Source organism: Pecten maximus, chromosome 1 (assembly GCF_902652985.1).
Source record: "Pecten maximus chromosome 1, xPecMax1.1, whole genome shotgun sequence".
Taxonomy (NCBI): Eukaryota; Metazoa; Mollusca; class Bivalvia; order Pectinida; family Pectinidae; genus Pecten; species Pecten maximus.
Window position 1 is genome coordinate 30,249,203 of NC_047015.1, and position 9,102 is coordinate 30,258,304.

Genomic DNA, 9,102 nt, shown 5'->3' on the forward strand with positions numbered 1-9,102 from the left:
TACACAACGTAACGCCGTCTGATCTTAGTAACATTACACAACGTAACGCCGTCTGATCTTAGTAACATTACACAACGTAACGACGTCTGATCTTAGTAACATTACACAACGTAACGACGTCGGATCTTAATATCATCACACAACGTAACGACGTCTAATCTTAGTAACATTACACAAAGTAACGACGTCTGATCTTAGTAACATCACACAACGTAACGACGTATGATCTTAGTATCATCACATAACGTAACGACGTCTGATCTTAGTAACATTACACAACGTAACGACGTCTGATCTTAGTAACATCACACAACGTAATGACGTCTGATCTTAGTAACATCACACAACGTAACGACGTCTGATCTTAGTAACATCACCCAACGTAACGACGTCTGATCTTAGTATCATCACACAACGTAACGACGTCCGATCTTAGTAACATTACACAACGTAACGACGTCTGATCTTAGTGACATTACACAACGTAAAGACGTCTGATCTTAGTAACATTACACAACGTAACGACGTCTGATCTTAGTGACATTACACAACGTAACGACGTCTGATCTTAGTAACATTACACAACGTAACGACGTCATATCTTAATAACATCACAAACTTAACGACGTCTGATCTTAGTAACATCACCCAACGTAACGACGTCTGATCTTAGTATCATCACACAACGTAACGACGTCCGATCTTAGTGACATTACACAACGTAACGACGTCATATCTTAATAACATCACACAACGTAACGACGTCTGATCTTAGTAACTCTGCACACTGTAACATCTGATCTTAGTAACATAACACATCGTAACGACGTCATATCTTAGTAACATTACACAACGTAACGACGTCTGATCTTAGTAACACTGCACACTGTAACATCTGATCTTAGTAACATTACACATCGTAACGACGTCTGATCTTAGTAACATTACACAACGTAACGACGTCTGATCTTAGTAACATTACACAACGTAACGACTTCATATCTTAGTAACATAACACAACGTAACGACGTCTGATCTTAGTAACACTGCACACTGTAACATCTGATCTTAGTAACATTACACATCGTAACGACGTCTGATCTTAGTAACATTACACAACGTAACGACGTCTGATCTTAGCCACATTACACAACGTAACGACGTCTGATCTTAGTAACATTACACAACGTAACGACGTCATTTAAGCAGTGAACGGCTTTCAGTTGGCATTCATATTGACTATGAATGCCAACTGAAAGCCGTTCAATGCTTATATTTACCATCTGCGATTTTTATTTGTCGTGCGATTTTTTTTTTTTTATTTTCAAATTCAAATTTCAGTTGGCAGTTCATAAGCTGGTGAACTCGCAACTGAATTGGTAGGGTTATATAGTGGCAGTGCCATACAATGGTAAATATATCTTAATAACATCACACAACGTAACGACGTCTGATCTTAGTAACACTGCACACTGTAACATCTGATCTTAGTAACATCACACAACGTAACGACGTCTGATCTTAGTATCATCACACAACGTAACGACGTCTGATCTTAGTATCATCACACAACGTAACGACGTCTGATCTTAGTAACATCACACAACGTAACGACGCCTGATCTTAGTATCATCACACAACGTAAAGACGTCTGATCTTAGTAACATCACCCAACGTAACGACGTCTGATCTTAGTATCATCACACAACGTAACGACGTCTGATCTTAGTATCATCACACAACGTAACGACGTCTGATCTTACCAACATCACACAACGTAACGACGTCTGATCTTAGTAACATTATACATTGTGACAACATCAGATCGTAGTTCCCTCATAATTAAGCACAGTATAAGGTTAGTATTTTTTAGATTTAGCATTTGAAGGCAGTAATTGTCTTCAGCGGACAGTTTGGAACTATATAGGCATATTGTTTTGGTGTCAATAGTCTTCATAAACAACATTTTAAATTCTGTCTGGGAAATGAATGTTAAGGTAGACTGCATTTAAGCATACTGCTTACATTAAAAGGAATATACATGAAGAGTTCTTACATCCCTGGAATGTGAGTGGTCTACCTAAACATTCTTGATTTGTGAGAAGTCTACTTTAACATTCCTGGAAGGTGAGCAGTCTACTTTAACATTCCTGGAATGTGAGTGGTCTACCTAAACATTCTTGATTTGTGAGAAGTCTACTTTAACATCCCTGGAATGATAGCGGTCTATCTAGATATTTCTGGAAGGTGAGCAGTCTACTTTAACGTTCCTGGAAGGTGAGCAGTCTACTTTAACGTTCCTGGAAGGTGAGCAGTCTACTTTAACATTCCTGGAAGGTGAGCAGTCTACTTTAACATTCCTGGTAGGTGAGCGGTCTTCCTAAAATTCCTGAAATGTGAGAAATCTACCAAAACATCCCTGGAATGATAGCGGTCTATCTAGATATTTCTGGAAGGTGAGCAGCCTATTTTAACATTCCTGGAATGCGCGAATTATTGATTGAAAAAAATATGCGACATCTCTGTGTTACAAAATCAGAACACCTAAAACTATTCTGGATTGATTTTGTTTATCAAAGTCTATCTTTTTGCTACATTGATCCTCGGGTGGTCAACAGAATTGGAAATTCACTTGACCCTGCATAAAAACTGTGTCTATGGTGGCAACAATTATATGCTCAAGTGAATATGGTCCAAATGAAAAAAATCGATATGCATAACACTCTAGAATAGCCTCCGATACAGGTGTAACAAAATCTCTCCTGTTTTGTTGAATCTCCTTCATACAAGTATCAGGCCCCAGGTTCCTTTTCATTCCTTAACTTAAACATTACAAGCGTTAAGGATTCCCTCAACAGAAACAATGTTATCCACGGAACATTGATGAAACTGATGCGAGGGCGACAATAGCGAGACTATGGGGAGAATATGGCGAGACTATGGCGAGATTTACAGTCAAGGAATCAACAATTAACAGATACCTGCTAAAGAACTAAACAGGGTAGGTAATTACGGTTTGTATATAGCCATGAATGTGGATTGATGAAACATTATAATTTACATTATTAACACAAACAGGAATAAGATACCACACTTATTAGTAGAACAGATGAAATATCAAAAAGTTACAACAACATTTTACATTTGTAACTAAATAACATGGTATTCTAACGGGTACCGTTACATATGTCCCCCAAACGACACGCGCAGTCGTCGATATCGCAACAGTGTTTGTACATAAATTGCTAGACTACACTTATATGCCAACTTCCATCAAACTCGGACAATACATTTCGACTATAATCAGGGGCCTCCGTCCAGCTGATTGGTCGGATAAACAATCGGAAAAAAAACACTCTTGCGCAACACGGGCATACACGAACACTCATGTGAAGTTTCGTTGAATTCCGCCCTAATGTTTTCGAGGAATATATCAAAAACCTCGCGGGCGGAATAAGATGGAAGAAATAAGAATAATGATAATAAGAGGAAGATGGAACGGAGCAAAAGTAATATGTTCCTAAATTTATAATAATCAAAAATATAATCCTTATTAACGTAAAACCTATGCCTGAAAAGAAAATCAATATTGAACAACTTCCCAATAGTGTCTCAGAGGAAATTTGTGGCATGTTTTAAGATTCCACTCCTTACAAACAGGACCAGCATCAATGTTACAACACATAGCCAGCAGGATACGATAAACATAGGGGACTGGAAAGACCACTAGCAGTGTCTAACAGCTGCCATCTCAAAGGATTGCACAGAATACATACACAATATTAGCACTGATGAAACATCGTTAGGTACAGTAGAGTCAAGCTGAGTTGAACTCCATCATACATCTTGTCTGTCCTTGTAGGACTCGTCAGTGATGTTAGGGTCTAAAGTAACTATAGGAAACGACTATAATAGTCGAAAGAAATGTCAAAATCTAGATAAGGAAAACAATAGCTCCATACAAACAAAGATTAGACATATTTTCTGTTTGTCTAAGTGAAATATCAACTTCTCCCAACCCTTCCCTAAAAAAGGACAGGACAGCCTTATTACTTTCAACTTCTCTCCAACCTTCCCTAAAATAGGACTAAACAGCCTTACTATTTTCAACGGCACCGCAACCTTCCCTAAAATAGGATGGATATATGTATTTACAATGTCCCTCTAACCATCCCTAAATCAGGACGAGGCAGTCTTGCTATTTTCAACGTCCATAACCTTTCCTAAAACAGGACAGGGCAGCCTTGCTATTTTCAACGGCTTCGCAACCTTCCCTAAAATAGGATGAGATATATGTATTTACAATGTCCTTCTAACCATCCCTAAATCAGGACGAGACAGCCTTATTATTTCCCAAGTTCTTAACCTTTCCTAAAACAGGACAAGGCAGTCTTGCTATTTTCAACGTCCATAACCTTTCCTAAAACAGGACAGGGCAGCCTTGCTATTTTCAACGGCTTCCCAACCTTCCCTAAAATAGGATGAGATATATGTATTTACAATGTCCTTCTAACCATCCTTAAATCAGGACAAGACAGCCTTACTATTTGCAGTTTCCTAACTTTTCCTAAAACAGGACTAGGCAGTCTTGCTATTTTCAACGCCCCTTAACCTTCACTAAAACATGACGAGATAGCCTTGCCATTTGCCCCAGAGAATTCTTAACGTCTTTCTAACCTAACTTACAAGAAATAAAAGGTTTCCCTACACACAAAGCATTTTCCCTTAAATAGGATGCGACAGCCTTGCTATTTTCAACGGCTCCCCAACCGTCCCTAAAATAGGACGAGATTGTCTTACTTTTTTCAACATCCCACTCTAAGCGTGTCGCCTACATACATGTATCTAATGGTATAGAGGTGTTCAAAGTGACAGTTCTTGATTTGAAATCTATGCAGACGCAAACACGAATGGTAAGGGTAATACAAAATATATGATAAACTTCACAAATATCACAACAAAAAATCAAATTTGTTCCATTGCTAATAAAAACGCCAATTTAGTATTTTAGCGTTAAATATGGTGTATTTCCGACAGATGTAAGAACTAGATAGAAACACGCTTATAACCTGATCTTCCAGCATAATAGATACTATTTTCCGTGAACTCACCAGTTATTGGTCCGCAGCTAGCCAATCACTATAGCGTACACTGTGCTAGGTGTTTGTTATGTAATATTATCATATTACAAAAATAAATGGTAAGGCTTCATATGTCCTGATTTTTACGAGAAATCTAACTACATATTGTATTATACAGCCTTTTTCTTATTTAACATCACGTGGATTGTACATGTATAGTTAACACAGACACGAACGAACAAGGAAATGACATGGTAAAAGAAAGCTAGAATAGCTATAATGTACATGGTACGGGAAGGGAAATAGGTTTAATATGGCGGTGGTGGTGATGATGATTTTTTATTTACCCAATGATAACCAAGATTTCTAGAACCTAATATTGATTTTTGCCAATACCAACGGGGGCGTTTCAGACGCTAGTTATAGTGATACCAACTAGTACTTCTTCACCCAAGTCTCTTTTACGCCAGGTGTAACCAGACGACACCAACATCAATATTGTTCATTTCCATCACAGCAGGTGAGAAGAAAATATAATTTGATTTTGTACGATGATGTGAGGCTAACGTCAGTAACAAACAAATATGTCACTCGATATATGGTATTTTTTTTAATCATAACTATTTCACCAGGACAAAATACTTCCTTGTTGCCAGACATGGCAGTTCTTCTTAGAGGTGAGAATTTACACGAGATCTTCCTAACTGCTGTCTCCTATTCCACTTTTAATATCTTCCCCGACCTGTTATATGCACACCTGATATGACTTTGAGCAGCTAATTAACTCAACTCCTCAGAACTCTCAGGTGCGTGTTATAATCAGGAACTGTAATGGATGGTGGATATTACATTTTCTCATAATCTAGATTTGTCTGTCACAACCTACCTATTAAACCTGATCTTCATTCTGACCTTCAGTTCTCTGTAAGTCTCCTCGCTATGCTATTTGGATTGTCTTTAGCCAACAAGAGTCGGCTGTAAGTGTATATCTTTTCCGAATAGCATCTGAATTAATGCCATACATGTCGCTATCATTAAAAAAAGGACGCAAGTATGCCTCCAGGACTTTGGCAGTAACTAAAGGTCTCTTAACATAACCTGCTTTGTCCAATTTATGAAGTCAAGCATTTTTTTTCAAATTACATCAAGTTGATTTCGCTCTGTGAGTTTTGGAAGGTTACGTTTAAACTGATGTCCACAATAGATCTGGTTTCTACAATGTCCTCCTAAATTCCAGCCCACACTCTATCACGCTAAGCTCCAACTCTTTCTGCGTTACGTTAAGCCCCAACTCTTTCTGCGTCACGTTCAGCTTAAACTATTTCTGCGTCACGTTAAGCTCAAACTCTTTCTGCGTTCTCTTCTTGCTCTTATTGTGGTACTGTGATTTTTTTTATTCCGTTCATGAACAGTTTCTGATAATGTTTCGTCCATTTTAGTTTTTGTGCGACACCAATAACTGATACCGTTTCGCTCATAACCGTGTTTTCTGCTACGTGATCACTACAGATGATGAAGGTTCGACGTTTTTCCGTCAACACAGCTGATAAAGGTTCGGTATGTTTGCCGTCAACACAGCTGATAAAGGTTCGGTATGTTTTTTCCGTCAACACAGCTGATAAAGGTTCGGTATGTTTGTCGTCATTACGGCTGATAAAGGTTCAGTATGTTTTTTTCCGTCAACACAGCTGATAAAGGTTCGGTATGTTTGCCGTCATTACGGCTGATAAAGGTTCGGTATGTTTGCCGTCATTACGGCTGATAAAGGTTCGGTATGTTTTTCCGTCAACACAGCTGATAAAGGTTCGGTATGTTTGCCGTCATTACGGCTGATAAAGGTTCGGTATACGAGTATTTGCCGTCATTACGGCTGATAAAGGTTCGGTATGTTTGCCGTCATTACGACTGATAAAGGTTCGGTATGTTTTTCCGTCATTACGGCTGATAAAGGTTCGGTATGTTTGCCGTCATTACGGCTGATAAAAGTTCGGTATGTTTGCCGTCATTACGGCTGATAAAAGTTCAATATGTTTGCCGTCATTACGGCTGATAAAAGTTCAATATGTTTGCCGTCATTACGGTTGATAAAAGTTCAATATGTTTGCCGTCATTACGGCTGATAAAAGTTCAATATGTTTGCCATCACTACAGCTGATAAAAGTTCAATGTGTTTGCCGTCATTACGGCTGATAAAGTTCAATATGTTTGCCATCACTACAGCTGATAAAGTTCAATATGTTTGACGTCATTACGGCTGATAAAAGTTCAATATGTTTGCCGTCATTACGGCTGATAAAGTTCGATAGGTTTGCCATCACTACAGCTGATAAGGTTGCATGGATTTGACGTCACCACGGCTGAAAAACGTTCGGGGGGTTTGACGTCATTACGGCTGATAAAGATTCGGTGGGTTTGCCACACTACAGCTAATAAAGGCTTGCATTGGATATAATTTAATCTAATTTACGAGCGGGGCTGTTATTAGACACAAAGAGATTGCAAGCCGTCTTATCTATACCCAACACATTTCATCGTGTCCATATTACAATTTTCTTAAGTTTCACCATTTACTGTTTTGCGAGCGTTCGGACATGTAACATACGTTTTACTAATATTCGTACGCTTTACTTACCAGTAAATTACAAGTAACGCATTGCATAACTAAAGGAAAGGTCTCTTATCTAAGTTTTCCCTCAATCGAATAATGCATTCCTATGGACAATTTCAGTAAAAGAATTTCCTCAGGTTAGGGAAGTTTGATGAAACCGGGCCGCATGGCAGTCGAGGGCACCGGAACAATTAACCAGCTAGGAACCAGATTCCAACTCGGCTGAGACATATCTGTCTTTCTACCAAGTTGGAATTGTTTTGATACTGAACATCCCTTCATAATGTCCACAGTTTCTCTGTAACATCGATTTGGTAAGCTATGTTTGTACGAGGATGAACTCACTTCACCAACTTGATCGTGTCCATTTGCCATAAATTTCTTGATGCAAGACACATTCGTGTTCATTACCATCACAGAAAAACTAGTGTAATTTACTCCAGCATTAAAGCGCCATATTCCTCGAAGTAGCATGCCAAATGATACAACTAAAACGTAAGCTCGACAATGTTTGAGGCTTAGATCCTACACCTATATAACCATTTGAAAGCCTAGTCAGTAAAATCTATTTCTGTTTTTAAAGGTGGTCTCCTGTTACCGGTCATGCTCATATTCGACAGCGTCCATAGTTAGAGGGTATCTGGAAATGTTGGGAAATGTCTGGCTGTTCTGTACCTTATAAGAACTCTTTCTAATTATTGTCAGCGTTAAATTTTGCTGTGGTTAGTTTGGACAAGCGAAAGTGTTTATAAATCGATCTAGGTTGATCTACTAAAGTATATAGTTTTTGTTCATTTTTTAAAGCATCAAATGAAATCCTAACATGTGCGAAATACCCCTTTAATAAAAGCTTAGTAAGCAGAGGCTCACACAAAAGAGCAGATATGCCCCTCCCTATAGCTATACATGTCCCCTTCCGGCCCCTGCCAGCTATTAAACTGTCATGATCTTTAAAGGTACTCGGATTTTCTAAACATAGTAACGAAGACTTTGACCTTGATCAAACAACCCTGGAACTTTAGATCAAAATCCCTCAAGGGAAGAAATCCGCTAAAGTGCCAACGTGGAGACCGGAGTACCGCAGGGGTCAGTACTCGGACCGAACATATTCCTGCATAAACGACATGCAAAATAATATCGAAGCCACTGTCAAACTATTCGCTGATGACACCATAGTTTTTCTTACTATAACATCGGACACAGATACCATCTACCTACAGTCATGTCTACAAGCAGAAATGGAGCAGGCATGAATGATGAAGTTTCACACTGAGAAATGTAATGTGATGACAATCCGCAAGAAGAGAAACTCAATCATCGGGGACTACACACTCCATGGCCTTTCTGTTGAGCGGGTAACATCTGCCAACTATCTTGGAGTAACTATAACATTTGATTTTAAATGGAACACCC